The following is a 28,000-nucleotide window of genomic DNA, read 5'->3' on the forward strand; positions in this document are numbered from 1 at the left end:
AGTAATAATTTCATCAGAACAGAATTATTCAGATCTATATTTAAATATTGAAATATGTATTAAATATAAAGACAGCCTAACTTCCTGTAGGCTTTACAAAAAGTTATCACATAATTGAATCATCCAAAGTTAATGAAATATTATAATTGATTATGGATTCATGGCATTGGGGGCTATTATGATAAATCAAAAATTTGATGGATGGCTGAAAGTGATTGTCTAGGCTCTGTAAAACATGAATGCAGACAGACTTTGAAATGAAGTGCCCCCTGCCAGCAACTACCTCTGTAAAGAATGCTGGAGACAGCTGTCTTAATCTACATCCATACATTTCAAATGGCTTCAGCTGAAGGATTCCATCCTCCCAGCCTGCAGGTAAAGTATAAATACTGGAACTCTGCACATACATAGGTAGCTTTGGGTAGTTCTTTGTCGTTTTCGTAACAGTTTCAAATTGTGGCTTCCTTCAGTGAAACAAAACAGAAATTTATCTAAGCCTTGGAGATGCTCCACAGTTTGCAGGAAGATAATCACATGTATCCCTCACACCATGAACTGATAACACCAAAAAATGCCACCTGGAGAAAAGGGCTAGTGCTTAAAGTGGCTTTCTGGTCTCTCTCTACATGTATTTGAAAGGGAGATGCAAAAGTATAGTAAATCAGGGTTTTTTTAGATTTTTTGAGCCAAAACACTATCTAACAGATGCAGTGTGTAGTTCACAATCAAACAGCAAAATTAAACACTTCTTACCATCATCTTTGAAACTTTAGATTCATCCCAGTCATACAACCATGGTGTTTTTTGGTAGATTCTTTAGTAGTTTCTTGCTGCTCCACAAAGAAATGACAGATTTAGGAGGACTGAAATAATCAGGAATCCTATCTCTGTTCCCATGGAAAATCTGAGGACATGCTCACAGGTCCTTGACTCTCTGTTTTTTCCAGAGGAATTGTGTATTAACACAAAGGAAAATGCAACAGGACCATTCACCTTTCTATTTGATAACATAAAAATACTCTGCCACTTGTAGCAATGAAGAGACAATCTATAAAAAGAGATTTGATTCAATAATTTTAGAATATGCAATAGAAATGCAAAGAAATTAATTTAATCTGGATAAAATAGACATTGTATAATCTAAATGCGAATGTGTGGTGGATAACCCTTGGCCAGCATCCACTCACGCACATGGCTCATCCCACTTCCCCCCCCTCAGGAGGACAAGGGGAGAAGATAGGATGAAAGAGTTCATGTGTCAAGGTAAAGGACAGGAAGATCCCTTACTGGATACCATCTAGGACAGAACAGAGCTGGCCAAGAGGAATTTAAATGTATGGCTGTTTAAAATACATTTGGATAGTGAGAAACACAAACAAAAATAAAACCTTCCCCATCTTTTCCTGGGCTCAACTCAACTTCTTTTCCTGCCCCTTCAGCAGCAGAAGGGGTTGGGGATAAAGGTCCCTCCCTGTTCCTCTTGCTGTTCAAACAAATCTGCTCCAGTGAGAGCTCTCCAAGGGCCACAGTACCTACAGAGAATTTCCATTTGCTGGAAGTTAAGAGACAAAGGGCATATGGATATGCTGTGATAAACTGGTTTATCACTGGTAAGCTGCAGTTTAATGCAGTTCACATGTACCACACCTAAAAAAGATTAAAACACTGCAAGTAATAGCTCAGCTTTAGCAATCTTCCTTCTTATGTTTTAGCTCTTTAGAAACTGTATATTTTGGCATCATAATGTATTAATCATCCAGGATCCAACAAAGTAACGTAAGAAAGAACATGGTCACTGTGACATCAGAAGTTGAGAGGCATTTCTGTACCCATTAACTGCTTTACTGTTAATTGAAATATAGGAATGTCAGCACATGAAAATAAAAGCAGAAAGCAATTTTCAGTGCTCCAAGTGTACTTCTGTACTGCAGTTTTCTTGATGAAGCTAAAAATATTTTGTCAAAGTTTTTGACTTCTGTTAGTTTTAACAGTGCAATTCCATTAGGTGGATCCTGGTTCCACTGTGGACAGAACAGAACAGACAGAACAGAAACTTCTAAGAAAGGCAGCTAGAATATTTATTGTTTCAATTTGGTTGAGTTATTACAAGATTAGTAGAAAATTCATGCTGCTAAAGAGCAAAGAGTACTTACATCTTCAAAAATAATTATAGTTTATCTTGCTTATGACTTTTTAAAATGCCAAGCTCTCAAAATACAATACTCCCATTAAATTTTTTCACAGAAAAAAGAAAGACTTTAGAAATAAATGCTTACCCACAATAATTACCCAAACAATTGTAATTATGAAAATTATTTTTTCTGAAACCAACTGTTTAGCAAAATGCAGTATAGATTAGGTTGACTTGGAATACACTGATTATTCAGATACACATGCCTTTAACTACATTCAGACTTTAAAATTACTTCTTATGTGCTAAACTCCCCCCCATAATTAGGCTTTATTAAAATAATAAAAGGAAGATGACTGCAAGGGTAGAGAAAAGCAGGAAAGGAATTAGAAAAAAAAGGTAAAATTAATATGGTACTGTTTCTCAACACTCCTGTTTATGTTATCTTTGCCTTATTTATTAGAAAAAGTCAGATTTGAGAGCTCATGAGTGAAAATCTACCTCATCATCTTCTACCCTATCCCATCACAGATTTTAGAAGGATATAAAACGTAGAAAACCAACCCCTCACATTGTAGCAATGCTTTGATATTTCCCCAAATTCTTGAAGTAATGAGTTTTGAAGTGCAGGCCATTGAGGGTGCTCCTACAAATGGCAAATTTCTAAGTAATCTTTTGAGGAAATGCTAGGTCTATTTGGAGGCTGCCAGGCAGCACGCAATGCGGTTGATTTAATCCCAAACTACCACCTGGCAAACAGATCAGTCTCTGCTACTTAGCCTTGGCTTAGTTAAGCCAGCCTTTAGGCAGATTGGCTCAATTCCATAAAAGGATGATGTGGGGAGCGAGGGAAGAGCAGGAGATGCACCCACCTAGACTAAAGGCGGTGTGTCCAGGGGGGAAGCTCCGTCAGGGCTCTGCCATGTCCTGCTGGCTCAGCACACACTCACCAGTGCCTGGGGAACAACCGTGCCAAGTTCCAGCCCCACCTCCTGCTGCCCTGCAGGCACTCCCAGGGATGGCCCTGCAGTCGGTGAGATGAACCAACACCTGCTCCACCCCTCTTCTTTGAAACCCCTATTGAATTTCAGCCCCACATGCCGCAGTGTTTGGAGGATGAACTTGGGCATCTCAGTGGCACTTGCTCTCGGTGGCTGTAAAGAGAAGCAGAGCAGTTTCTGTCTGTACTAGGTTGGTATTGGGTTACAGGTGAAACAGAACTATCTGAAAACCACACAAGGAACAGATGGCTGCTTGTACTCCCTCTTACCTGCACCACTTGGCTTCCCAGAGAACCCAGGCAACCCTTCTGTGGAAGCTCACCCAAACATGCACTGCTGAGGTGTGACATGGAGCGGTGCTGGAGGGAAGAGAGCAAGGAAATGAAATTATCTTGATACGTATGGTTGGAAAGATCTACAGTCAGTTTTTCAAAATGTGAAATAAGATTCTTTTATGAGTAAAAGACATGGTATGTGATCCTTAAAACCACTGTCTGTTACAATGATTACAGCAATTTGAACAGCTAAGGGTTTAATTAACTGTGAAGAGAATCAAGCAGTTTGCATAAAGCACTGAAGAAGCATATTAATAATAATTGCACCTATTTAAGGAGCATATGGAATTAATTTAAGAAATGTGTAAGTATTTATCTGCTAGTGTAGTGTAAAATCTTTGTATATGTCCTTTTCTGATTTACATTATGCCTAGACTGAGCTAATCTCATCAAAATGTTAATTCTACACAGGAACAGTACTTTTTTGTTTTTCTTTTCCACTGGAATATTTATATTTAAAAAAAAAAAGGTGAAAAAATTGAAGAGGAATTTTAGGTTCTTTTTTTCTTTACATAAGTGCACTTTGGATTTAAAAATAGTCTCTGAAGAGAAGTGAACAGCAACAGTTATCCTAGAATTTGCTTGTCTCTAGTCAGCTGCTATATATTTTTTTTCTTAAAGTACATACAGAATTATGGCTGCCAAATAATAAATCACATATAAACAGCACAATTCCCTCTCTGTTTTTATGGAAGTGAAGTGCAATAAAATTTGTCCTGGGACAGAAAGGAAGCACACTGTCTTCAAGGAGCCAAGAATATCTTGTTAGTCTAACAAAAGCATCCTATCAGAAAATAGCTACTAGTTTAACTTGTTATCAGCAAAAGGGGGAGTGACAAAGGGAGAACAGCTCTACACACACTCCCTGGTATCTCCCTCTCTTCTCTCGTGTCACATTCATCTTCTTTAATGCTCCTCTGTGGAGTCCTACCTGTCAGTGGCACCAGCTTTCTCAGGAAGGAGATGGACAAGGCGAGGAGTTTATGGCAAATCGCCCCACAGTCTCTACCAGAAGGAACATCCTGACTTTGGTGGCAGTGTCTTTGCTACCCAAGAACCCAGGAGTGCTAATTTCCATGTGTTTTGCAAGACAGCACTTTCCTCTTTCTTTCTGGGATCTCAGTTGCGTGCGAAGCCTGATTTTATTACACCTGCTCTGTTGATTTGGGTATTTCCTGCTTGTGTTCTTTGAATAAATGACTGACTGAATCCAGCTTTGTCCAGCTGCCAACAGTGCATTCTCACAGCAATAAGTAGTTAGTTACTGGTCACACTTTCCCTCAATTACCATCCCATATCTACATTTCTCTCTGCTTCTATTTCAGGGCCTTAAAAATGTACCCAACAAAGAATAGCTATTTACTGCAGAAAAAAAGACAAATAAGTAGCAGGTGTTGGGCCACATGGTTGTGGAAAGCCAAAGTAATCGAGTAGCTAATTCACTACACAATTTGCTGTTCCAGCTTTAAAGAGCTGGAACAAAGCTCCAGTCCCTATCCTGTTAACTGACCTGATCACACAGTATCTGTGAACAAGGAGGGTGTGCTTGGGAGCATATACAGAGAATAATCTAATAATGCTACAGCAGCGTGTGTGTGCTTGGGAGCATATACAGAGAATAATCTAATAATGCTACAGCAGCGTGTGTGTGCTTGGGAGCATATACAGAGAATAATCTAATAGTGCTACAGCAGTGTGCTATCCCATCGCTGGGTTTGTGTTTGTTTTGGTTTCTGTCTAAGGGTTCACGTGGGAATTTATGACAGGTGCCAGGTGACCAGTCTGCCTTAGAAAATGCCATTCTAGTGACACTAGAATGACACTGGTTTTTTACCAGCAAAGATGCTGTGCTTTGTGGACCAGTAATTCTGAGGGAAGATGTCCTCCACAGTTTTAGGTTCTTTGGCAGATGAATATACAGAATTTAAGTATTCATCTAGATAAGCAAAGTGTGAGGTTGAAAATGAAAGTTTGTTGAACTGTTGGACAGTCTACAGATGTCTGCAGAGAACTAAATAGAGTCCTCAGCATGGCTTTTAGGCCACAAGTCAGTATCAGTTTTAACCACATCATTTCTGACAAATGTCTGCATGTACCTTTCTAATCTGTATTTAAATAATTTAAGCTCTGTAACCTTCCAAAGCACCTATTTAATGTAATGCCTCATTGCTCTATTTCTTGAATTCAAATTGATATTCTGTGGTATTTGAACCCTTTACCTCTTGAAGCAGTTTTCTCTGTGATTGCTTTTCCCTTGTCCCTTCTCAGACTTGACACGTTTGCAGAACTTCCAACCACTCTCATTCCTCCTCCTCAGTTCTCTCCAGCGGATTCTTGTCTCTCAGACAGGACAAAGGGGACTCCTTATCTCAGGTGAAGACTTTCTCTGCTGGGGGAGGAGAATGGAAGGAGAATAGAAGGATTACTTTGTGTCTCGTCCAGGCTTTCTCCCTGTTTGTACACTTCGAAAGACTTCATCTTTTTATTATTTTTGGTAACTATTAGATGTTGATCCACATGGTCTGCAGTGTCAGTAACAGTGGAGCTCATGGCCTGCTCCATGCTGAGACACTTCCACATCACATGGCTGGTCACCTTAGCCAGCACGCTGCCTTTGTTTCTCATTGTCTGGGGCAATTTTCGTTTTCCCTGCCCATTCACAACCTCATTTCCTTAGTGCATGATTCCAAGCACCTTGGGAAGTACAGAATTCCATGTTCATAAGAAACACAGCCAGGCAATCTCTGACTCTGGCTTTCAGACATTTATTCAATCCCCTCATGGCAGTTTCATCTGCGCTGTATCTCCTTAGCCAGTGATTCTGCCCCACTGTGGCAAGCCCCCTGTCATCAGATCCTTGCCTACTTGTCCAAAAATGTCAGCATCATTATGTTGGTCCCTTATTTCTGGCAAAGCATCTTCAGGGAGCTTACACTGCTTTTACGTAGATTTTAGAACTATTGTACCTTCCATTACAATATTTCAGCCCCTTTCCTGAGCTTGGCTTAGAAAGCTGTGGGATCTGCAGCCATTATAGCTGCAAGACAGAGCTCTGACCACCCTGTTGAATTATTTCTTATCTATATACTACATCACTGAAGATATTTGACTCTTTAAAGATGTTCAGAAGTGCATTGTTTAAATAACAATGTAATAATTTAATAGCTTAATTAAATGATTTCTATGTAATAATTTAAAGGCAGAAAGAGGTGCTTGTACTCTAAGCTATAAATTCTCTTCTGCATCTCAGCAAAGGCAACATAGATAAAACCTTCCTACATAAAGAGCTGTGGGGTTTTTGATGGGAAGGGTTTTGTAATGATGCCATCTGGTGATCATGGCCAAAATGACGCTGTGTACAAATAGAGCAATGTTTCATTTTAGCTATTTCAGCTCAGGCAGTGAGGGAACACACAGTGGCAGTGTTGGGTACCAGCATTTCTCTGTTTGACCCAAACCGTTTCCCTGTGGTTAGGTTTTCATCACGTGGATCTTCAACAGATAATCCAAACAGCAGGTGCCAAACACAGCTTCCCATTGTTTGTGAGTATTAAAACCCCCACAAAGTCAGGGGTTGCTGCCTATATAGAACTGGCTCTAGAATTTTCTTTGAAAATTATACCTCATACAGAACCTTCTATCCAGATTTATGTAGGAATTTAAACATACATTTTAACAGAAAGAGTGGTCTTTGCAAAGATACCACTTCACATAGCCACTTTAAGTATCTGCAGTTTACTGTAATTTACATGTAGATAGGTGAGTGTGAAAAATTCAGTTTAAGATCTGGAATCAGCAGGGAGAATTTATATTTTAACACAAACAAAAAAAGGTAGCTTAGACAGAGGTTGGAAACATGACATTCAATATTTGTTTGCTGCAGCTGTGTCTGGATTCTTAACTAAATTTATCATGGGCACAAGAACCAGGGCTGCATCACTTTTCTTTATTAACTTTAGTACTTGGCTAGGTTTTTATAGGAATTAGAATAAATTAGAATAGCTCTTTGTATTAGAGATGTTTAGCCAATTTATGTTTTATAATTAAAAGTTCTGACAATAAGAAGTTACTTAGATCAGTTACAACAAAAATTAACATAAATTTAATTATGGGTGTTTATGTGTGGGTAGTTCATAAAGAACTGCAGGATTAGTGTCTCCTAATGCCTTATGTGGAGTCCTGTAAAAGCTGCAGGATGCTGAAGTCTTTCTTACCTCATCTCTTGGTTAATCATGAACTTGTGTGATTTAACTCAGTTAAAAATGACATTTATAAAGCTTCATTATTTGCTGGAACATGAGCTCCTAGCTTTGTCTCCAGAGGGGGATGTGCACATGGCAAGTCCTGAGCATTTCTGTTCATCTGCCAGTGGCAGTAATTCCATGGGCTCGTTCCAGGGGCCGGGAATGTTCCTGCACCAGTGGAGCCGTGCGGGTCTCGTGTTCCTCCGTGCACGGACTCACCACGGGAAGCCAAAGCACAGGAGAGGAAAACCAGAACTCTCTGCCTGGGAAAGGCACTGAACCAGCTCTCTCCTCTCCCTGTGGTTGCTGCCACGTATTTTATTGTCACTGTCATGCATCAGGCATGAGCAATGCATGCTCCTCAGATCTCCAGAAGAGGAAATCAAAGTGTCACCTCGTTTGACTCTCCTGACTCAGGGGTGGGTTTAGGGGCAGATGGGGAGAAGCTGCCAGCCTCTCCCACACAGCTGCTGCTGTGAGCAGAGCACTACACAGAGACCCTGAGAAATCCCCCAGTGAAATCTCGGGCACCAGTGGATTTTTGGGTGCTCTGGGGATAGATTGGAGTTTAGTTGAGACTTTCAGTTTTAGCTGCATACATTGGAATTCCAATCCACGTGCTGTTGTATTTGGTAAATAATTTCACTGTCTAAAGCTACACTGTATTTCAAGGAGACCCAAGGTGGTGCTGACCACTGGAGCCCCCAGGGTTGTTGAGAGCTACCTGCTCATCCAGGCACAGGTTTTACCATCTATATTTTTAGGTTTGAGGTTCTTTTCTACGCTTTCAAAGATAAGCTGCCATAAATGAGGGGGGAAATCATCTTCATTCAGAACTTGTAAAGAAAAATATTTAAAGAATTATATCTTACTGAGGATACTATGCCATGAATTCCACACAGATTAAATCCTCCTTTTTAGACATTTCCATAGAAATACCAGCATAGTGATCTACTTACCTCTCATCATCTAACTTGGCCAAAGACCTGTGCAAATCCAGACGTGAAGGTGTCTGGTCCTGTGACATGACTGTTTCAAAACCACCTCATCATGTTTCATTTCTAAAATAATGAGAAGATGCAAAGAGCAGGGTTAAATAAAATTTAAAAACACCTTTACTTTCCTGAGTGAGAATATCTAAACTGTACCCTTCCTGTCAAACCCTTCACCTTTCTGCTAGGGATTTACTCTGTCCTGACAGTCAAGAAGGATTCATTTAGGTGATATTTAGCAAGTTGTCTCATATTTGACATTGTCAGGCAGTTGCACTGTGTCACTTGGACAGCTTTCAGCAAAATGGGCTGTAAAAAAGGGCAAAATTTTGGTATGTAAAGTGTTCTTCAAAACAGGAACTTAGTATTCTTAAACCCAAAATACCTTCTGAGCTGATTTGTTTAAGAAATTCTGGGAAGGAAGATTTTCCTCATATTTTGACTTTACATTAGAAGGGGAAATAAAGTTTTGTACTGGGTCTTAAATCTTCCATTAGGCTAAAAATAAGCATGCACTGAAATGATCACACGACTGAAGGATGAGTATAAACAGGACTCAGTTTTCTGGCACTCATGAAATGTTCAGGTTACACAGCAGCAAGAAGAGTTTTCACTGGGATGAAATGCTCTACGAGCTGTACTTTGGTTATACATGACTAGTTTAAAGTATTTGTATGTATTAGTTCAAAGAGGAACTGATTATTATTCTGTGGGTATTTCCTTTATCAGCTTAGCTGGGACTGTAGATGGTGCTGTAACATCACTGATAACAGTAGTGGACTATTGAGGATATTCACTTTTGTCTCTGGCCAAAACCCAGCTCACATTACACAGTAGTCATAAAATACATGCTATCAGTCTCCATAAAACCAGCTGGTAGTACCAGTTCAGGTTTTATTGGAAAAATGTCTGGTTTACAGCATCTGAGTTTGCCTTCTCATTGTCCAGCACAGCAAATGCTTATTTCCTAGAACAGATTGCTCTGAAAATATTCCATTGTAATAAAATAAGAGATTTTTTATATTCCTGTAGAAAAAAAAAAATAAATGGTCATTTTAGTCTGGTAGCTAAACAAACATTACTTTTATGTCAGCCAATCTTTAAAAAAGTAGCGTTGTGGCTACAAATTCTTAGAATGTATCATGCAGTCTTGACAGTACATGCTTTTGTAGTACTTTGAACACTAAAAGCAGAGCAAGAAAGTAAATTTGGAGTATTTACCAATAAACTTCATCAGTTCAGAATGAATTTATGCATGAACTATGCCAAGAAAAATGCCTGTGTCTTCTATAATAAACAATGGGTTGTGATGACTGAGCTGATTGCATTCAAATGATTTAATGGGTATTTCTGATTCAAAAGAAGTTTCACTTCCTGTGGACAGAGTTCCTGAGTTAGAAAACTCAGTTTTCAAAATCACTTCTCCAAAGCTTGAAGAAAGTGTATTTTCCTGGTCATTTAGGAGAGCACAGGAATAGACTGAACTTTTATCAAGCCACTGCACTCAGTCCATTGTACTTAACATAAGGAGGTATTTTTCAGTTCTTTGATCACCTCTCAGACCAGATTCTGAAATGAAGGATATGATACCTTTTCCCTTCTTTCATGGTATTTACAATGGAGCAGGTTCCTAGCACAGTTCTGTGGGATCCTCTTGACTGGACTGGAATTCATGTCACGGGAATTGTGTGAACTTGTTTATACAAGCATAGTTAGTTCACATCATCTGTCAACAATGGAGAAGGTTTAATCTACAGTTTTCTGAAACACTGTAAAAAAAGATCAGAGGAGCCACTAAAAATATTTAACTTTCAAACATGAAGTTAAACTGTCGGTTCCTTGTTAGAGACTCAGAACCTTTTCATCAAAGATCTGGATTATACTGCAATGTTTTAAAGGCAAGATTATGATGACTACCAGGAAATGATGTGAGCAACAGAATTGGAAATGATGAAAAATTTAACAGCATATTCGATGCATGTGGCTGACCTAGGAAAGCCGTGATGTCTGCAATGTTCTAAAATTAGTATACAAAGTGGTAAAAAAAATCACTTTTTTGATGACTTGCATTCCTCTTCAGTTATGCTCTCCCTATTTCTCTTAGTGGTTTCTGCTACACCAAATAATGTAGTAGCTGAAAACAAGCGTAGTTAAAAATTGCCTCAAGGCAAGTACAGAAAGAAGCATTTCATGCATATGAATGAAATATGAAACATGCATTTGTTTTTACTGAGTTCTAATGTTCTTCCATTTTCTGCCACACCTTAGCTCCTGCATTTTGTTTACATGGTCTATGAATCAGTTCTGTACTGCAGATCACTGTCATATATGACGAGAACCATAGCATTGAAATGTAGGAGTTATTTGTCATAACATGGAAGTAGCAGAAAAAGGGAAGCTACACTCAGCAGTGCAAGGCAAAATCAGTGATGCTGCACAGAGACTCTCCCAGTTCTCAGAATAGCACTTCACTGGGTATTTCCTTCATAATCAAAGGTTTCCAAAGGAAGAAAGAGCAAGTGCTCTCTGCTGTCCTCAGAGGATCGGGTCATCTAAAAAGCAAAGGCTCCAACTCTAGAACTCCGTGACCACTTGCAAATTTCTTCCTTACTGTGGAAGCAATGAGATATGTTCAGCCTTTGCATGACTCTCTGAAATATAAAATAGCGTGGTACTCAGAAGGGGAACAGAGAATTGAGAGTGTAACAACATGTCAGGTCACAATTAGCAGGACTTTATAAACAATGGAGCAAAACCCTTGGAAAATCTGATGATATTTTAATATAAACTTGCTTATTCTTTATGATTAGGACTGAGGTAAATAAAATCTTATGGAAGTAATGAAGTATTCTATTGTTTTATTGATGCTAAAAATAACAATCAGTTGGAAGCTTCTAACTAAATTTTGATGAATAAAACATGTCCTTTTTACCAGCTGGCTGTTCACTTTTCCTGTGCATGTAGTTCCTCCATTTGCCTGTCTTGGTGCTATCTCCACGGTCTTAGAAAAGAACTTTTCCCTTCACACCAAACTGACCAGTGAAATGAACCTGGGTTTCACACATCCCAGGATATTGCTTCACTTACTGAACCAATACACACACGCTCCTACTTTTTTTTCTCCTTTATATCTCCAATTTAAGGACTGCAGAGGGGAAAACTATCAAATTTCAAATAAATTTAAAAGGTTTTGATTGTTTATTAGAGCAGTTGAAACATTCTAAGTATAGGAAAAGTTTCCAGAAAACTGTCAGCATTAGAAAAATACTTGAGGTGTGTTCATGAAATCCTGTTAAGCTAAATTTGCTTCCTCTAAGAGCATGGTGTGAAGGAATGCAGCTTTTTCCCTCCTTTCTTTCATATCTTGTTCCTGAAGTGTGGGAAATAATCAAATTCCCCCAATTTCTTATGCACAACTATGCAAATACCACAATTTAAAATAGTGCTTATGATTTCCTTTGTTACAGAAGCTGCCATAGTCACTTTATCTCCTTATAGAAACAGTTACATCGTAAGTTATTTACTCACTTTTTTGTAAATAATAGTAAATGGGTCTTCTGCTAGACAATTCAGATTATTGTTCACAAGGTCCATCAATTATGGATGCACTAAAGTGCAGCAGGAAAAATTATCTACCACCTTGGAGCTTATAGTGCATCCAAAAATCTTGGAAATTTTAGTAGGCTGTGATATATTTTACCACTGCAAGTGATTGTCACAGCTTACTGTGCAACAAATGATTTAACCATTGCCAATCTGTTCTTGGGAATCAAAGGCATTAATTAAAATGCACTTTCTTGATGTTTACAATGCCATCCTCCCATAAGTAGAAATGCACGGAAAAGAAACTCCTCTTCAGTGTGGATCTCAGCAAGCAGGGTGAGAAGTAGTTTGAGAAGCTTTTGAAATAGCCCCCAGAAAAGTCACAAACATTCCTTCAGCTTTAAGGTGGTGCCTGTGTGTGTCTGAAGATATAAGGTGGGCTGTGGGACTATGAAGCTGTTATTTAAGTCAGTGACCATTTTATTTTCCTCATGTTTCTGTTTCCAGCTTTCCTTTTCTTCATCCAGTTTTAATTTGACCTTTATGACTTGTGTAAGAATATTTATGGGAAACTGAAACCCCAGCCTCTGTTAAGAGGATACATTCTGATCCAAACCCAATGTTCTTAGCAGTTTTAAATTTGATATGGAACAAAAACAACCCCAAAGGATCTCTTCTGTGCACATACAATAAAATGTGCAAACCACTCTATAAAATAATACATAAACTTTATTTCCTACCTGTCTAACTGCACTGCAACATGATATACTTTACATTAGCTATTATTTCTGCAAATTCTCATTTTCTCTGTCAAATGATGCATGAAAGTGAGAATCACTACAGCCTAATGGAATAAGCCTCTTATCAGTGCTATATATCAAAGGCATCCCTCTCTGAGCACCTAAGGACAGAGGGATCACACGTTCTAAAACAATTTCACTTGAATTCACAATAGGTCTCTGGGTTTGAGGCTTTGGTGCCGCTGTTCATTTTCCCCTTGCTGTGGGGACAGTGGCCAGTGTTATACTGTTATTTGCAATTTACAGGCTTCAGTGTGTTGGAGGTCAGCAGGGGGTTACAGAGAAGGAAAGATATGAATAAGGACTCTGTCTTAAATAAGCGCTAGATTCGTCTCTATTGTTCAAGTTTGGAAAAGAAAAAAAGCATGTTTGAAATAATTTCTATAATAATATCAATAACTGGTGTGACAGCATCGACATAATGGGAATAATATAATAATTAATAGGAATAAAATAATAATTAATAATTGATGAAGTAGCCAAAAGGAGGCTGAAAGTAGTATTTTATATCCAAGGCTGCTGTCACAGAGGCTATGCCCAAAGAACAGCAACACAGGTTTGGGGTAAGCTACAAGGAGTGATGAGGCAGGAGAGGGGAGAGAAAGAGAATTCAAGTCCATGAGTACCTTAACCCGGGCTGATCTCCTCTGCATCTCTGCCGAGGCTGTGGTAGCAGTATTGTGTATCTGCAAGGCAGACAGCATGATTCACCTCCCATCCTGGAAGAGAGGCAAACAGGTATGTGAGGGTTGTGTCTTTCATTAATGAAAATCATAAAAAAAACTTTCCTAACTGACCTTTGTACAGGGCAGAGGGAAGTCCAGGGCTATATAAAAGATTGCAAGCAGCACAGTAAGAATTAATTCAGAAAACGTCATACATGTCCTCTTTTTGCACATTGTTGAAAGCCAAGCTTCAGCTGTCATTCTCTTTACTCATACCAAGCTTATGATGTTGTGGGAGAAAGAGAGTCTGACTCCAAGTGTTCAGCTGGCTGCCTGCTATTACTTCCCTTTTCCAAGTCCCACTTTCATTATAAAGCTGCATCTTAGCTAGATCTTCTACCTCTATGGAGACTTAGCTTATACAAACTCTGCTTCATCTTCTTAGTTGCACCCTCGTTTGGATTCAGTCAGGTGGTATTTGATTCTTTTTTCATGGGGAGATGATCGTGTTATTATATTGACTTTCATACTGTTCATACTTTACAGGATGCGTTTCCTGTCTTGAGAAAAGGGCTGTGCCCACAACACAGTCTATGCTCCAGAACTTTGGACTTCAATCTAATGTTTTTTGTAATTTCCTGGTCATTCTGTGACATTGAATTTATTTGGGATGATTTTTTCTATCTTAGCAAATTCTAGTAGCATCCAGATGAATCAGAAAAAGAATGAATTATTTCGGTAACACTTGACAAAGTTTGAAAAAAGCTGATAAATATTTGCATATTTTTAAGAAGCTGGACAAAGAGATTTCAAAAAGTTTCTGCCTTTGCAGCAGAATAGTCCTTTAACACCGTGCTCATGAGTATTCGGCTCACAGGTGAAGTAGTGTGAGCAAGAATGGGACACAGATGGAAAAGTGCTGACAGAGGCGGCTGTACAACTTCCTAGGTATGAAGGGACAGTACAGCTGGAGGCACAGAACTGATGTTAATTCATTTTTCCCTTTGTGAGGCCACAAAGGTTTTATTTTTCTAACCCTTTATTCTCAGTTCAAAGAACATTTGACAAGGGCTGACTCGGAGAACCAATCTTTTTAGTGTGATTTATAGAATCAAGTAATGAATCTTTAAACCTGGTGATGTAAATCATCTCTTCGAAGTGTCATGAATTGCTGAATAGTAAATTATTTTCCAGTTTTAAAAGTTTGAAGCAGAGAGCAAAACCAGCACTATATGATGAATTCTATCAATTATACAACACAAAATCAGCCCTTGATCCTATAGGTTACTTGTGACTTTGGACCCCAAGTAAAAGGATCTGTAAGCTGCAAATTCAAGAATAATGCAACCAGATTAATAAAAAAGGCTGAGTGTGATCATAGATATTAGTAATAAGTACTGAAATATTTCCATCATGTTTAATGACTCTACTTTGTCTATTTCAAACACTTCTGAACTTTGCTATTGTGTTGAAAATGATGAGTTATTTCCTCTCCTGTACACATCTACTTATGTAAAGAAATGGCTGATAATCAACTCTCCTTTCAAAAGCTGCATTATCTCTACAGGAGCTGCTTCCTCTGCAGGCAAAGTTGCCTCACCAATTCAATGACAGCAAGTGAGAATACTGGAATGAGTAAAAGAACTGCTGCACTTAGTGGAAACCATGGGAGACTGGTCAAAAATACCAGTCAGTCCACTGCATTAAACAAGAAAAAATAGATGTATTTGGGAAAAGGGCAAAACCACTCCATCCTCATCGGTACCTTAGCAAAGCCCATGCTTGTGGCAGTACCTCATTACAATGTCATCGTAGCAGAGAGAGCATAACTCCATAATCCACACAAGGGTTCAAAGCCAATACTGCTCACACTACAGAGTTGTGCAACTCTAACTCCAAGGATTTCACACTGATAATGAGATCAGAGTCTCATTCCCTGAAAAAAACCCCCAAAATCAACAAAGTGATGAAAGCCATAAAATGCAGTTTAGGGGGCACCAACCTGCAGCCACAAATCTGCTGCATTAGCAAAGAGTGCAGAACATGCAGCCCATGTTTCATGGAGAATGTTTAGCTGCCTTTCACTGTCAACAGATAACTGAGTCTGTTTTATTCTGGTTCATCTGTCTTTTCAGGAACCACACACCTGGATCAGCTTCTCAATGCAAGTTATCAATATTAGCTGGCAAATAGAATAATGAACACCTTTTAAAAAAGACCAAGAGCATCCTAGTTTAGATCCCAATTTCAGAAAAAAGAGTAAATCTCTGCCATGTTTCTCACCACTGACAATAAGAGGAGTCAAGAGAACAAGTCTGGATGTGAACAAATGTATCTTTGATATTTTCTGAAATAGATCTCATCCCTTCCCAGCCCTTCACTGATGATTTACTTCTGCTCCTTCCTCTCATTATGGTCAGCATTCTTTTCCATTATGATCACATAATTAACACTTATTCATACTGTAACAGAAAGCTTGCAGTTAAGCATAAACACAAATGCTCAAAAATGTTGAAATCTATTTTTCTACCTTTCATTTCATGTCAAATAACAATTTAATTCCATGTAACATAGCGATACCCAGAAATAAACAAGAATGTCCAGAGAGTTATATTATTTGCATTAATATAGCTGAAGTATAAGTTACATTGCTGTGTGTAAGGCACAGGTCTGATTTTAACTGAAAATAGATAAGTTATAGAAGAACTTTGTTTTGTTTATCAATATGATTTTTTGGGGGGGAGGGGGATACCAGAAGGAATCTGCACATATGTTTTGCATAATAAACGTATATGATCAGAAAAATTGTTTGGAATTCAAGCAACAAACCAGCCATCAAAAACCTTACAGGAGGACAAGCCTAAGGTCTGATTTTTTTCTAGTTATTATCAGTTATTACTTGAATTGTAGGTGACAAAAGAATCCTATGTATTAATTTTTTTGTTTGTTTGAAAATACATCACAAGTCCTTGGGATTTTCAGCTAGACATTCAGCTAGATTTTCAGCTAGCTAGATATCCCCCAGTCCACCGAAAGCCCCTGTGCCAATGGGGCTCCAGATGCTCCAAGCAGGCCTAATCCTGGTTGTCTGTTTGAATTCCATCTCTGCCAGCTGAATCATTATCAGACACATATGTCACATATGCCCTTTGGGATACCTGTAACCCCCTGTTTTCACTTCTCTGCTTTTCAGTTTACTTCCCCATCCCTACCATCAGCTACCTTTTTGACCCCTTTCCACCTTTTTATCCACTCTGTCTCCTAATTTCTAATCAGCCTCTGCCTCTGGTAAAGGCCACTGGAAACTCTTGATTCTCAATCAGATTAAAATCTCTTTCCAAAATTCCAATCAGATACCCCAGGATTGTGTCTGCTCCTGCCTGGCGTGGAATGCACCTGAGGGAAGGTGTGTACCTGCTCTCACAGGGGGCTGCCAGATTTCACTTGTAACTCCAACAGAAAAACATGAAAATCAATAGTTTCAAGGGGATGTAAATCTTTCTGTCAGGAGCTTCCCCTCAGCTGTGCCCAGGTCTCTGCCTGGTTCTAAACAAAGCCTTTTATCCTCCTGCCTTGCTCCAGACATGCAGACAGTGCCTCTATCCAAAATCCAGAAATGAGGAGTACGGATATAGAGCTGCTGTTCCTTTCCCTGACTCGCCGCAGTGACTAAACACTGATTATAAAAGTCTTAAAAATAAAGAGATTTTCTTTTCTCTATCCCTCTGATTGCAGCAGGTATTCATCAGGTGTTAGAGGATGTGCAATAAAGCATTAGTGTAAATTAACCAGACTGAAGTAGGAAAGCCACTCACAGGCTGTTGCCTGAGCAAGGTCCCAATCTTGCTATAAATCAAAGCAAACAAACAACAAATAACACTGAAGACAGAGGATTTGCATTGCTTTTCACTGGTGGGTTTGTTCTCAAGCACTCAGAGCCTCACAGTGTGTGATCACTCCATGCCTATGCACAGAGATGAGCAAACACAAGGGGTTTGTTTCCCCTCACAGAAGCATAAATTGGCATTTGGGATGGAGGGTTAATGTCGCAGTGAGGGATCTGTGGCAAACCTTTGGGTCCCCTGACCTCAGGGCAGAGGGTGGAGAGAAAATAACCAGGAGCAGGAGCGATGGTTGGCACCAGAAAAAGAGCACTTTATAATGGATAAAAGAAAATAGGGATGGTGCCCCCAAACTGTGCGCAGTATCCGGGAGAGCTCTGTGGGGGTAACCAAGCGAGGACCAGAACAATGGAGGGTACAGCAATATTTATAACCTTAGGAAGGAATGTTCTAGCAACACAGCCATGGAAGGAACATAAGTAGCCAACAGGGGAACAGTACTTAGGCTGATTAACATAACGACCTCAGGGTCTGCTGGGCAGAGGTTTCTGACTCAGCCTAACTAGCAGGACACCCATGGCCTTGAATTTCTTCCTGACCCATTATTAGCAGGATCTGGCTGGCTCATGGCAATCCACTGATCCACTGAGCGGCAGCAGGGTGAGAGCACCACAGCAGCTGATGGCAGCACGGGGAAGGGAAAGCAGCTGCTGCAGCCAGGGGTGCTGCTCACTCTGAGGAAGGGAAAGCAGCTGGCTGCAGTCAGGGGTGCTGCTCACTGTGAGGAAGGGAAAGCAGCTGGCTGCAGTCAGGGGTGCTGCTCACTGTGAGGAAGGGAAAGCAGCTGGCTGCAGTCAGGGGTGCTGCTCACTGTGAGGAAGGGAAAGCAGCTGCTGCAGCCAGGGGTGCTGCTCACTCTGAGGAAGGGAAAGCAGCTGGCTGCAGTCAGGGGTGCTGCTCACTGTGAGGAAGGGAAAGCAGCTGGCTGCAGTCAGGGGTGCTGCTCACTGTGAGGAAGGGAAAGCAGCTGGCTGCAGTCAGGGGTGCTGCTCACTGTGAGGAAGGGAAAGCAGCTGGCTGCAGCCAGGGGTGCTGCTCACTCTGAGGAAGGGAAAGCAGCTGCTGCAGCCAGGGGTGCTGCTCACATCGAGGAGGGGAAAGCAGCTGCTGCAGCCAGGGGTGCTGCTCACATCGAGGAGGGGAAAGCAGCTGGCTGCAGTCAGGGGTGCTGCTCACATCGAGGAAGGGAAAGCAGCTGGCTGCAGTCAGGGGTGCTGCTCACTCCAAAGAAGGGAAAGCAGCTGGCTGCAGTCAGGGGTGCTGCTCACTCGTGCCCCTCTGCTGTCCCTTTTCTGTCGTCTCACTGACTGCCTCCTGCTATCCTCATTATTTGCACCTGTCACTATCCCTATCACTCTTTTACCCCCAAGTAATCTCTGCATTATCTGAATGTGACAAAGATCTACTTTTCTGCTAATGAGTTACCTGGGTGTGGGTCACCCGGGCTGGATTAGAAAGTGGAATGTACTGTTAGTTCTGGCAGGAGAGAGCTTTCTGTGGTTACTGAAAACACCACAAGCACACCATTAAATAAAGTATGATTTGACTTAATTTTTAGTCCTAAGTGTACCAACATGAATCTCTGGCAAGCCAGGACAGTAATTAATAGTATCTGTAAACAATATTATTTGTTTTGATTACATTCACAACTTGAACCACTGCTGATGGAATTGCCAAAGTAAACAAGTTTTGTTGGTTTTTTTTTACTCTTCCTCCATGTTCATATAGCCCTGATTTCTTCAGCTGCTGACATTTTATAAATGTCATAGTTTATGAGGAAATAATAAAACCCCAGGTAACACCACACAACACCGTGACCTTTAGCTGAGGGATTGCTCTAAGTTCTTTAGTAAGCTCAGTAAAGAAATTTGGAGGTGAAAATTCAGGTTCTAGGAAGTAATTGAAGACTTCAAAGGTCACAAATTTTCTGTCTATGAGTCAGACTCAGAAATATCATTCCTTTTCTAACCTGATGCTTGGGATTTGATTTTGCTAATGACCTACTTTAGCAACAAATGATAAGCAGCTTAAACTGCAAATGTGGATTTTTTTCTCATTATTGGGAACTGAATTTGTTTATAGTGACCAGTCTAGTCCAACCTGAAGACATTCCCACTAGCAGGATTTTTGCCTAGGAAGTAGATTTTGTGAATATTTCCACAACAGTATTTCCAGTAGATCCTCTTTACAGGTACACATTGACATTTAATGAACCATTCCCAAAACACACCTAGAGAAAAATGGATTTTGCTGATATTTAAAAAGGATTATCAGAATCACTTTGAAGACATTTGAATTCTATCATAACTTCAATAGGTGTTTTGACATTTGAAGGTGTTATGATAACTTACCTGTCATGAAATTTGGGGAAGAATCCTCCTCTTGAAAGAATGCCTCTTCCTGTGTCCATGAGCCCGTGCATGTTTATCCAAGCAGAAGTACACAGATTTTTAATCCCCAGACTTCAAGAATTGAGGAGAGTGCACCAGTTTAGTTTATACTGCCTAGAAAATGGAATTGGACACAGAATGTCAAGCTCTTTAGAGTTCCTAGTAGGACAGACATTAAACCATTTCTCACCACTAAAACAGTTCCATCTAAAGCTGCATGAAAAGTGAAGCTACAATACCCAGAAGCAGTAGAACTAAAAAAAAGCTAAACAACTAATACTTAGCCACAAATCACTATGGGTAGAAAAAAGAGAAATAAAAATGAGTGTATTGTATGTAGGTACTTGATAAAGTAAGTCAAGGAAGGGCAGATTTAAAATAACCGCAGTGATGGTGCCACAAAGGCAAGAAAAGATTGTGTGCTGCATTTGAAATAAAAGCAGGAAGAACTAGCCATCCTCTGGGAAACTGAGGAATGGAAACTTTGTTATAGGTAGTACAAGAGACCTGGACAACTTCTTCCAAAATGAAGCATTACTAATCGCAGAGAAGATATCCAATGTAAATAAGACACATTTGTTGCAATAACATAAAATTTCATAAAGATTGGAGACACTGGAAAAAGTGAATGACAGGTCACTGCCACAGGACAGTTTTAATTTATTCAAATGGTCTTAAACCCACACTCCTAGGATGAGAAAACATAAACTACATCTGTGAGCTAGAATAGGAAGTCTGAAATATACCCTGAACTTGTCCTGGACAATCACTTCAGTGTGAGTTCATGTGAGAGTTGTGGTTTGAGTCACTGAGTTTCACATATAAAAAGAGACATTTTCTTGCCAGGGTGCACAGCTCCTTCCTACTCCAATCATGACTTGCAGTAGATAATCTCCTCACTTTCAGAAAAAAGTGCCAATACAGAACATAGAACAAGAAAGTAATTCACACTTGCCTCAGCCGAAGGTTTAAATGATTTCACTCATCTCCTAAAGCATCTTGATCACGATTCAAAAAATCCCAACCATTGACAAGTGGTGAAATGAGTTGTTTGATCAAAGCCTGAAGTCAGCACTTTGTTGCAGAGTCTGCCATCTGCTCATTACTGTCATGCAAGGAGCACCAGCTTCTGCTGGAACGCTGTGGATTGTGACACTGCTGTCACACTTAGGAGCACGATTATTGCACTGATAGTTTTGTAAGAGAAAAGGAATATTGGAGCAGTTTCCCATTCGTAGCTCCAATGAGCTACAAATGTTAATTGTGCTGTGAGCACTGGGGTCCCTGAACTTGCAAAGTTGTGCTGCATTTAGGAAAGAACTGTGAAGTCAGTTCTAAAATAAATATCTAAAATACTCAAAAGTATTTTAGCACATGGAGAAACCTCTCAGTAGTAGGCCACTTGATAATTCCAGAGAGAAATTTTATTGTTTAGCTGAATTAATGCATCCTGTAAATGTTGAAAAAAAAGGTAACCATTGCCTTGGTATAGCTGTCTCTGAACTGTAGTGGTACAATTTGTAACATTTATTACAAAATATCACAAAGCCATCAACCTTACCAGCCTCTTGTGTCATGTACTATAATCTCTGAATGCCTGAATTGTAAGAAAAAATTTCTATAAAATCTCTCACCATGTTAAAATTCCTCTTCTAAGTCCTTCTCCGTTCACATTCTATAAGTGTCACTTGTTTGCAGCTAACACTTTCAAATTTATTAAGTCTGGTTTAATTCCTTTTGTCCAAAGCCACAGTTTGTGCGTAGAAGGATTTTGCATGTCATTGCTGCTTGGATCTCAGGAAAATGATCTATCACTGCATCTCAGTCCACCACTACCTACATTTATAATGGATTTCAGAATAAAAGATTCATCAGAAAAAGAGTAGATGAAATCATAGATTTGCCTGTTACTAAGGGAATTCTTGTACTCACATAGAATAATTTTAGGGAAAAGCCTATTTTATACACAGATATAACTATCTCTTCCTTAAATCTTGAAAAAGAAATTTGCTATTACAGTTACCTACTTTTAGATGTAAAATCTACACAAAATTACGATTATGATTGTACAATAAACAACATTAACAGGCTTTGCCAATGTAAAAAATGCATTTTTTTAAACTCAACATGCAATGGTTATGAAAGACAGCATGAGATTTATCTCTACAGATTTTGCAGCGTGACTCATTCACAATAACCTTTAATACTCTCCAACAAAAATCTGCTGAAAATTATTCTGTCATAGAAAAGAACATTTTAAATATTCTTTGCACATCTGACACCCATTTATAAATTAATTTTTTCTAGAGTTGTATTTTGCCCTTGTATTTCACACCTTAAAAAACCTAAATTGTGGTGACCGCCAATGTTGAGACCGCGTTGTGGCTGTGACTGAATTCAGCAATTGCTGGGCAGTGGAAGGAGTAAGAGAGCAGATTTCCTATGTAGAGCAGCATCTGGGAAGTATTAATTACAACTTATTAGGAACATGATCTGAGGGTCATTTAGGAAAAGTCAGGTGAAAGCACTTCAAAGAGGAAATAGAATATGAATGCCTCTCTGCTTCCCTCTTCCATCATTAGGCACTCATTACGAGAGAAATTAAGCAAAGTGTTTGAAATCCTGCACTGAGTTCCCCCAGTCTGTGCAGCAGCTGGTTAAAGATTGTTCTGCAGTAGATTGAGCCATCTAATGAGATGGTCTGATAAAGATTTCAAGCAGAAGGAATTGTGTTCTCCAAAAAATCCTCAGAGACTGAATTTCATTTTGTGTTTGGATTTTTTTTTTTTTGTGAAGAGAGAAAATGATGAATTCCTACACAAACCCATTCATCTCTGAAGGAAAGTAGCTTTGTTAGGGGCAGGGGTCAGGAAACTGGAACTCTCTCTTCAAGATTCCCTAGTAAGAGAATCTGTTCCAGGTATTTCATCATAGCTGTGGCAAGAGCGGGGGGGAAAATATACCTTGTTCTCAGTCTTGAGGAAATCTTGCAAAGCAGAGCTCTGAAGCAGCATCAGGGAGACCTGAATTTTTCCTGTGAGCCACTGAGAGATCTCAAGGTGGGGAGATGGAGGCGTGATAACACAGTTCCTATCAGGGCTTTAGATGGAAGTGGAAATTTTGGTTTATCTCCTCACGGATCCATTAAATCCTTCACTGGTTCATTGATCACCTTTGAGGATGATTTCAGAAAATTACAGTGGTCTGTAGGAGTTAATGGTTTGATTCCCCAGTGCATTAAGGTTTGGGGATTTTATTGCAAATGAGGCAGAAGCCAGCTGCTGTGGGATCCAGGGGGGAATGTCCCCTGGAAGTCACTGCAGGGACACTTCTGGGGCTGTAAGAAACACAACCAGGGAAGAAGGGATGCACCTTGGACTCCTTCCTCAAGAAATCCTTTAAAAAAAGGATGTTCTCTGTGGCCTGCTACAGGATTATAAAATAGACTTCAGCCTACTTGGCTGAGAGGGAGCCCTGGTTCCCTTTTCCAAGCCTGTGGGAAAGGGCTCACTCCCCAAACCCCACGTTCTGGATGGCTTCAGTGACAAGTCTGACACACTCAGGGCCTCCTCAGAGCTGGTGCTGCCCTTCCTCTGCAAATCTACTCTGTCCTTACACCAAGTCACAGATTGAAATCAGCTCCTCCAATCTCATTGTGTAGATGCAATTAAGTTACTTCTCTTGGAAGTTACTAATTTCTCCACAGGATCGTAAATATTTAGAACAGAAGTCCTAAGAAGAGAAATGTGTACTACTGTCCTGTCCAGGTGCAAGGGAATGTTTATAATCAAGTTATTTTTATTTTCTTTTTTTGTTACATTAAACAAACCAAAGCAGTTCAGATTGGCTTACCCGGGGTACCACGTACTTGTTCAGATATAAAACTGAACAAAACTAAAAAACAACCACTTAAACTATCTGCTCAAAATAAAGTTTCTTTTTGTAATGTTGTAAGATTTTCAAACCACTTTGTTATAAAAATATGGGAAGTAGTTGACATTAAAATTTTATTTTAAAAAAATTAAATGTAAAGCTTCAAAAGACAAAAAAAAAGTTATTTTGCATTTCTTCCCATTTTTGTCCAACTAGAACAAAAATACTTGTGCATTCAGCTCCATAAACTCATCAATACAAACCCATGGAAAAAAAAGGTATGCAAGGAGCAGACCTTCCCCTGGCACAAAACTTCATTCTCAGCTTACTCATAATTTATGAAGAAAAAAGCTTTCACTGCCTCCCAAATGCAACAGCCACTTCAGCACACATCATTTTGTCTGAAACAGTGAAATTACTCAGTCTCAGATGCACCACTGAAACAGCCATTACTGCTAAACCTTTGCAACAATTATTTTTTGAATGATATTTAGAGATAAACCAATAAATATAAAATTCCCAAATCAATATAAAGATTTTAAAAAAGCCTCAGCCTTTGGTTAAGAGTTTTCAATTGCTGGCAGCAGCAAACTTTTTTTTTCTGAAGAAGTACTTTTGTCTTTCTCATGATTACCTTAAGAGTTGTATCCCATCTTCCTCTCCAAATGATAATTCATATTTCCAGATTTTTCCTTAGAGCTGTTTGCAGAACAAGAATTCCACTTGGCTGAGATTCTGAGAATTTAAAATACAGTTCTGCTCTGATTCTAAAAGAAAACATTATAAACTCTACAAAGGTAATACATTTAGGCAAAAACATTTTGTTTTGCTCCAAGTAGATGATTTTTTAACTTTATATTTGGTATTATAACACCAAATATATCCTATGTAATATTATACTCTCTCTATATATAATATATAAGAAAATACATAATATTGGTATCATAAGCTAAAAAATATAAAAATCAAAACTTGTTCTAAAAAATGTTATACTGTTTGCAACATGTTTTAACATAGAATAAGGAAGGTTTCCAGGCCCTTTTCCTATTTTCAGATGTTTATTTTTTCTTGAAATACATTTTTAAGCATAAACCCCTCCTTGTAATCGAGGATTTGGATTTGAGTCTCGCAGAAGGAGCTGTGATTCAGCATTTCCTCCCTGCCTCAGGGAGGAGCTCTTGCCCCTGAGGGCTTGGGGCAGTGCCCAGTTCAGGGTGTCCTGTACAGACACCAGAGCTGCAGCTGGCCCCTGCCAGGCCGGGCTGATTTCCAGATTTCCTATGGGAAACCTGGGGGCACCCTTAAAAATATCCCATTCTCTGGTGGCTCAACTCTGGCTGAATTCAGATGTCCTGCAAGAATTCCCAGGTGTGGGATCCCTGGAGAGGATTTCACTTAGAGCAAGCCACAGAACCAGCCTGACAAGCTTCATGTGGACAAAGTTACTGTTAGTTCTGTCCAGAGATCCTTAAGTATTCTGGAGGTATCACTGTGTGAATGTCAAAGCAAAGAGCAACAAGAAAAATGTTTGTTTATTCCACACAATGCTGTTATTACATTGATTTTGTTCCCCAATTTCCTCTGTTTTGGAAATCACTTCAAGTCCTTCATGTTTCAAACATCACACCCCACACTCTTCTATGGCAGGAGTCCATCTCTCTCACAAAGTTCCTTGTTTGACTTAATACAAAATCATAGCCAGCACCAACATATTGATAGTGGGAATGGCTTTGCAGTAAGATAACTTAATGCATTTAAAGCATTTTTAATGCTTTGTTATCAATATTTTTGCATAAACTAAATATTCTAAAAATATCTATACTTAACCTTTCAAAAAGCATTTGAATTCCTTGATTATTGTTCAGGGAACATCAGGCACTGATGTACACACACTTTTATTTACTGTGCTCCATCAGCACTGCATTCAGGTATGCTACACTTTTTATTTATTTGCAAACTTGTGCGCACTCAGTAGTCCAGAATAAAGGCGTGTATGAAACAGAGCTTGGTTCTGTGCAAAAGCACCAGCTCAGCCCTATCCAACAACACAGGGAAATAAAACCCATGTTCTGTGCAACCACACACGCATCTGTTTGCCTTAGGATTATACATGAGAAGGGAATGAGGAAATGTTACAAATTTGGAATAAAACAACAACAACCCCTTTTTTTTTTTTTTCCAAATGACGACTAAGCATCCTCCTTCTTCCAGGAATTGCTCACTAAGTATATGCAATCTGCCCATGGGAATATTCCAAAGATCAGAGTTCTCTCAGTGCCATACACCAAATTTCCACATTGCAGCAGTGACCCGCATGTCCTCCTTCAGCTCTGTCTAAAGCTGGCCATGCATGGAGTGCCAACAGGAAATCCAGCTGAATTATTTTATTGCTTTGGTTTTTCTTAAGTCATTGGAACTTTGCTAGTTTGCCCCTCTCAGGGCAAAATCTTTACACCAAGAGAGGATAAGGTCCATCCTTGAAATATTAAATACTTGGAGATTCTACCATAAATCAGGAAAACCTTTCCTTCCTTCACTACCCTTCACATAAAGTCAGGATTTATAATGGGGCACTAAGGAGAGTGTGAACAGAGTCCATAAAGGTACAGCTCCTCATGGCAGCTTTTAAATGTTTACTTCTTTATCCTCAACAACCTGGAAATAGAGGAGGCTGTGTTTCCATGTACAGGCTTCTGACAAAGATGAACACTGTAGTCCCACGGTCACATTCTCTATTTCCATGGTTCTTCCAAGACAAATTTTGTTTTTTCAATAAAATCCCTGTTTCTGCCTAGTGCCTTTCCATCTGCCTGCATAGTTTTCTTCCTATGCCTGTCTACCCCTTCTCCAGAAACACAAGCTGCTTTTTCATTTGGCTGCTGTCTTGCACTTTGGGAATGTTCTCCATTCTGCCTGAAATATCTTGGATTTTTGCTAAGTGTTCTGTTATGGCACGAGGACAGGTCCTGATACCGTAGTGCTGTCCCAGAGTGAATGATTAGGACCCTTTGAAAGAGGAATCTCATTTCTGTCACAAAGCAGAATCTGCTGGGCAGAAGATGCAACCCACTGTCCCAGGAATGCTTTGTTCCACAGGATCTCACAGTGTGAGGAGTCCTGTCAAAGCCAGGATCATCTGCAGTTACCAAGGTAACACCTGTAATCTAAAATAGTGATTAGGCACTCCAAAGAGAATGGCTCTTGGAGTTAGAAGCAAATTCAGAATGGTTTTAAAGAGGTCCAGTTTTCCACCACTTGGGAGGAGAATTTGCCTCTGTTTCAGAAGGACAATGAGTGCACTCCATGACCACTCATCTTAATTATGAGAGGTACTCACTGCTTCAAAACCCCAAGAATCTTATTTCTCCACAAAAGCAAGGCAAGTGTTCTATTCAGGAATTATAATCCTGTCATTAATGTTTTTATCTACAGAGTTTGGGCTGCTTTATTTTATTACACATAAACCAACACATCACAGGTTTGACAGTGGTTGTATTGAGCAGACAGACACACATCTTCTTTTAGACACATTAATGAGAGGTTTTATGAAGGAGAGGGCTCATTTAGGAATTATGTCTGAGGCTGTATTGCAAAGTCTTGTCTATACGAGTACATTAAAGGTGATAAAATATTTAGAACTACTTTAACGAGTCTATTCTTGTCTCTAAAAGAAAAAGAGAGGAGGGCAATTCATGCAGTTGGTGCCTAATGGAAGAGGTTTATGTTTTGATGTGTGCTGTTTTGTTAACCTTCCTCTAGTTAATTCATTACCTATGACTGAAAAGGCCTCTCACAAGATATGGAAAGAGATTTTCTCCTGTAAGCCAGGCCCAAAAATTAACAGAGTGAGCTGCCCTGGGTTGACACTACCAGCAGAATCAGCCACGCTTCTCTGTCATCTACTCAAGATCTTACAGGTGCAGCCATTTGTCAACCCTTTCTTTTACGGAAAAATAAAAAATAAAGTGGGAAAACTGCAGATAAAGTAGTGCAAACATTGTGCAAAACTGCACAGAAAATAAGAGAGCACACTGACTTAAGTAAAAGGGGTTTTCATTAGCTCTATTAAAAATATGAGGTTTTTTTCATTAGCTTCAATGGCAGTGCTTTTATTCTAAAGCAGA

The 28,000-nt window shown here is 39.5% G+C and overlaps 1 long non-coding RNA gene across 1 annotated transcript; it reads right to left on the minus strand.

Moving 5' to 3' along the window:
- Window positions 1–214: 214 nt before the first annotated feature.
- On the minus strand, window positions 215–20,100 carry LOC134555402 (uncharacterized). Its single transcript, XR_010081420.1, has 7 exons — window positions 19,965–20,100; window positions 13,673–13,765; window positions 8,671–8,772; window positions 5,687–5,856; window positions 3,402–3,491; window positions 3,004–3,285; window positions 215–830 (listed from the first exon to the last, which is right to left on the minus strand). It is a non-coding gene; the product is annotated as an uncharacterized LOC134555402 (long non-coding RNA).
- Between the last annotated feature and the right edge of the window lie 7,900 nt (window positions 20,101–28,000).

The sequence above is a fragment of the Prinia subflava genome, chromosome 10, assembly GCF_021018805.1.
Source record: "Prinia subflava isolate CZ2003 ecotype Zambia chromosome 10, Cam_Psub_1.2, whole genome shotgun sequence".
In the NCBI taxonomy this organism is placed as follows: Eukaryota; Metazoa; Chordata; class Aves; order Passeriformes; family Cisticolidae; genus Prinia; species Prinia subflava.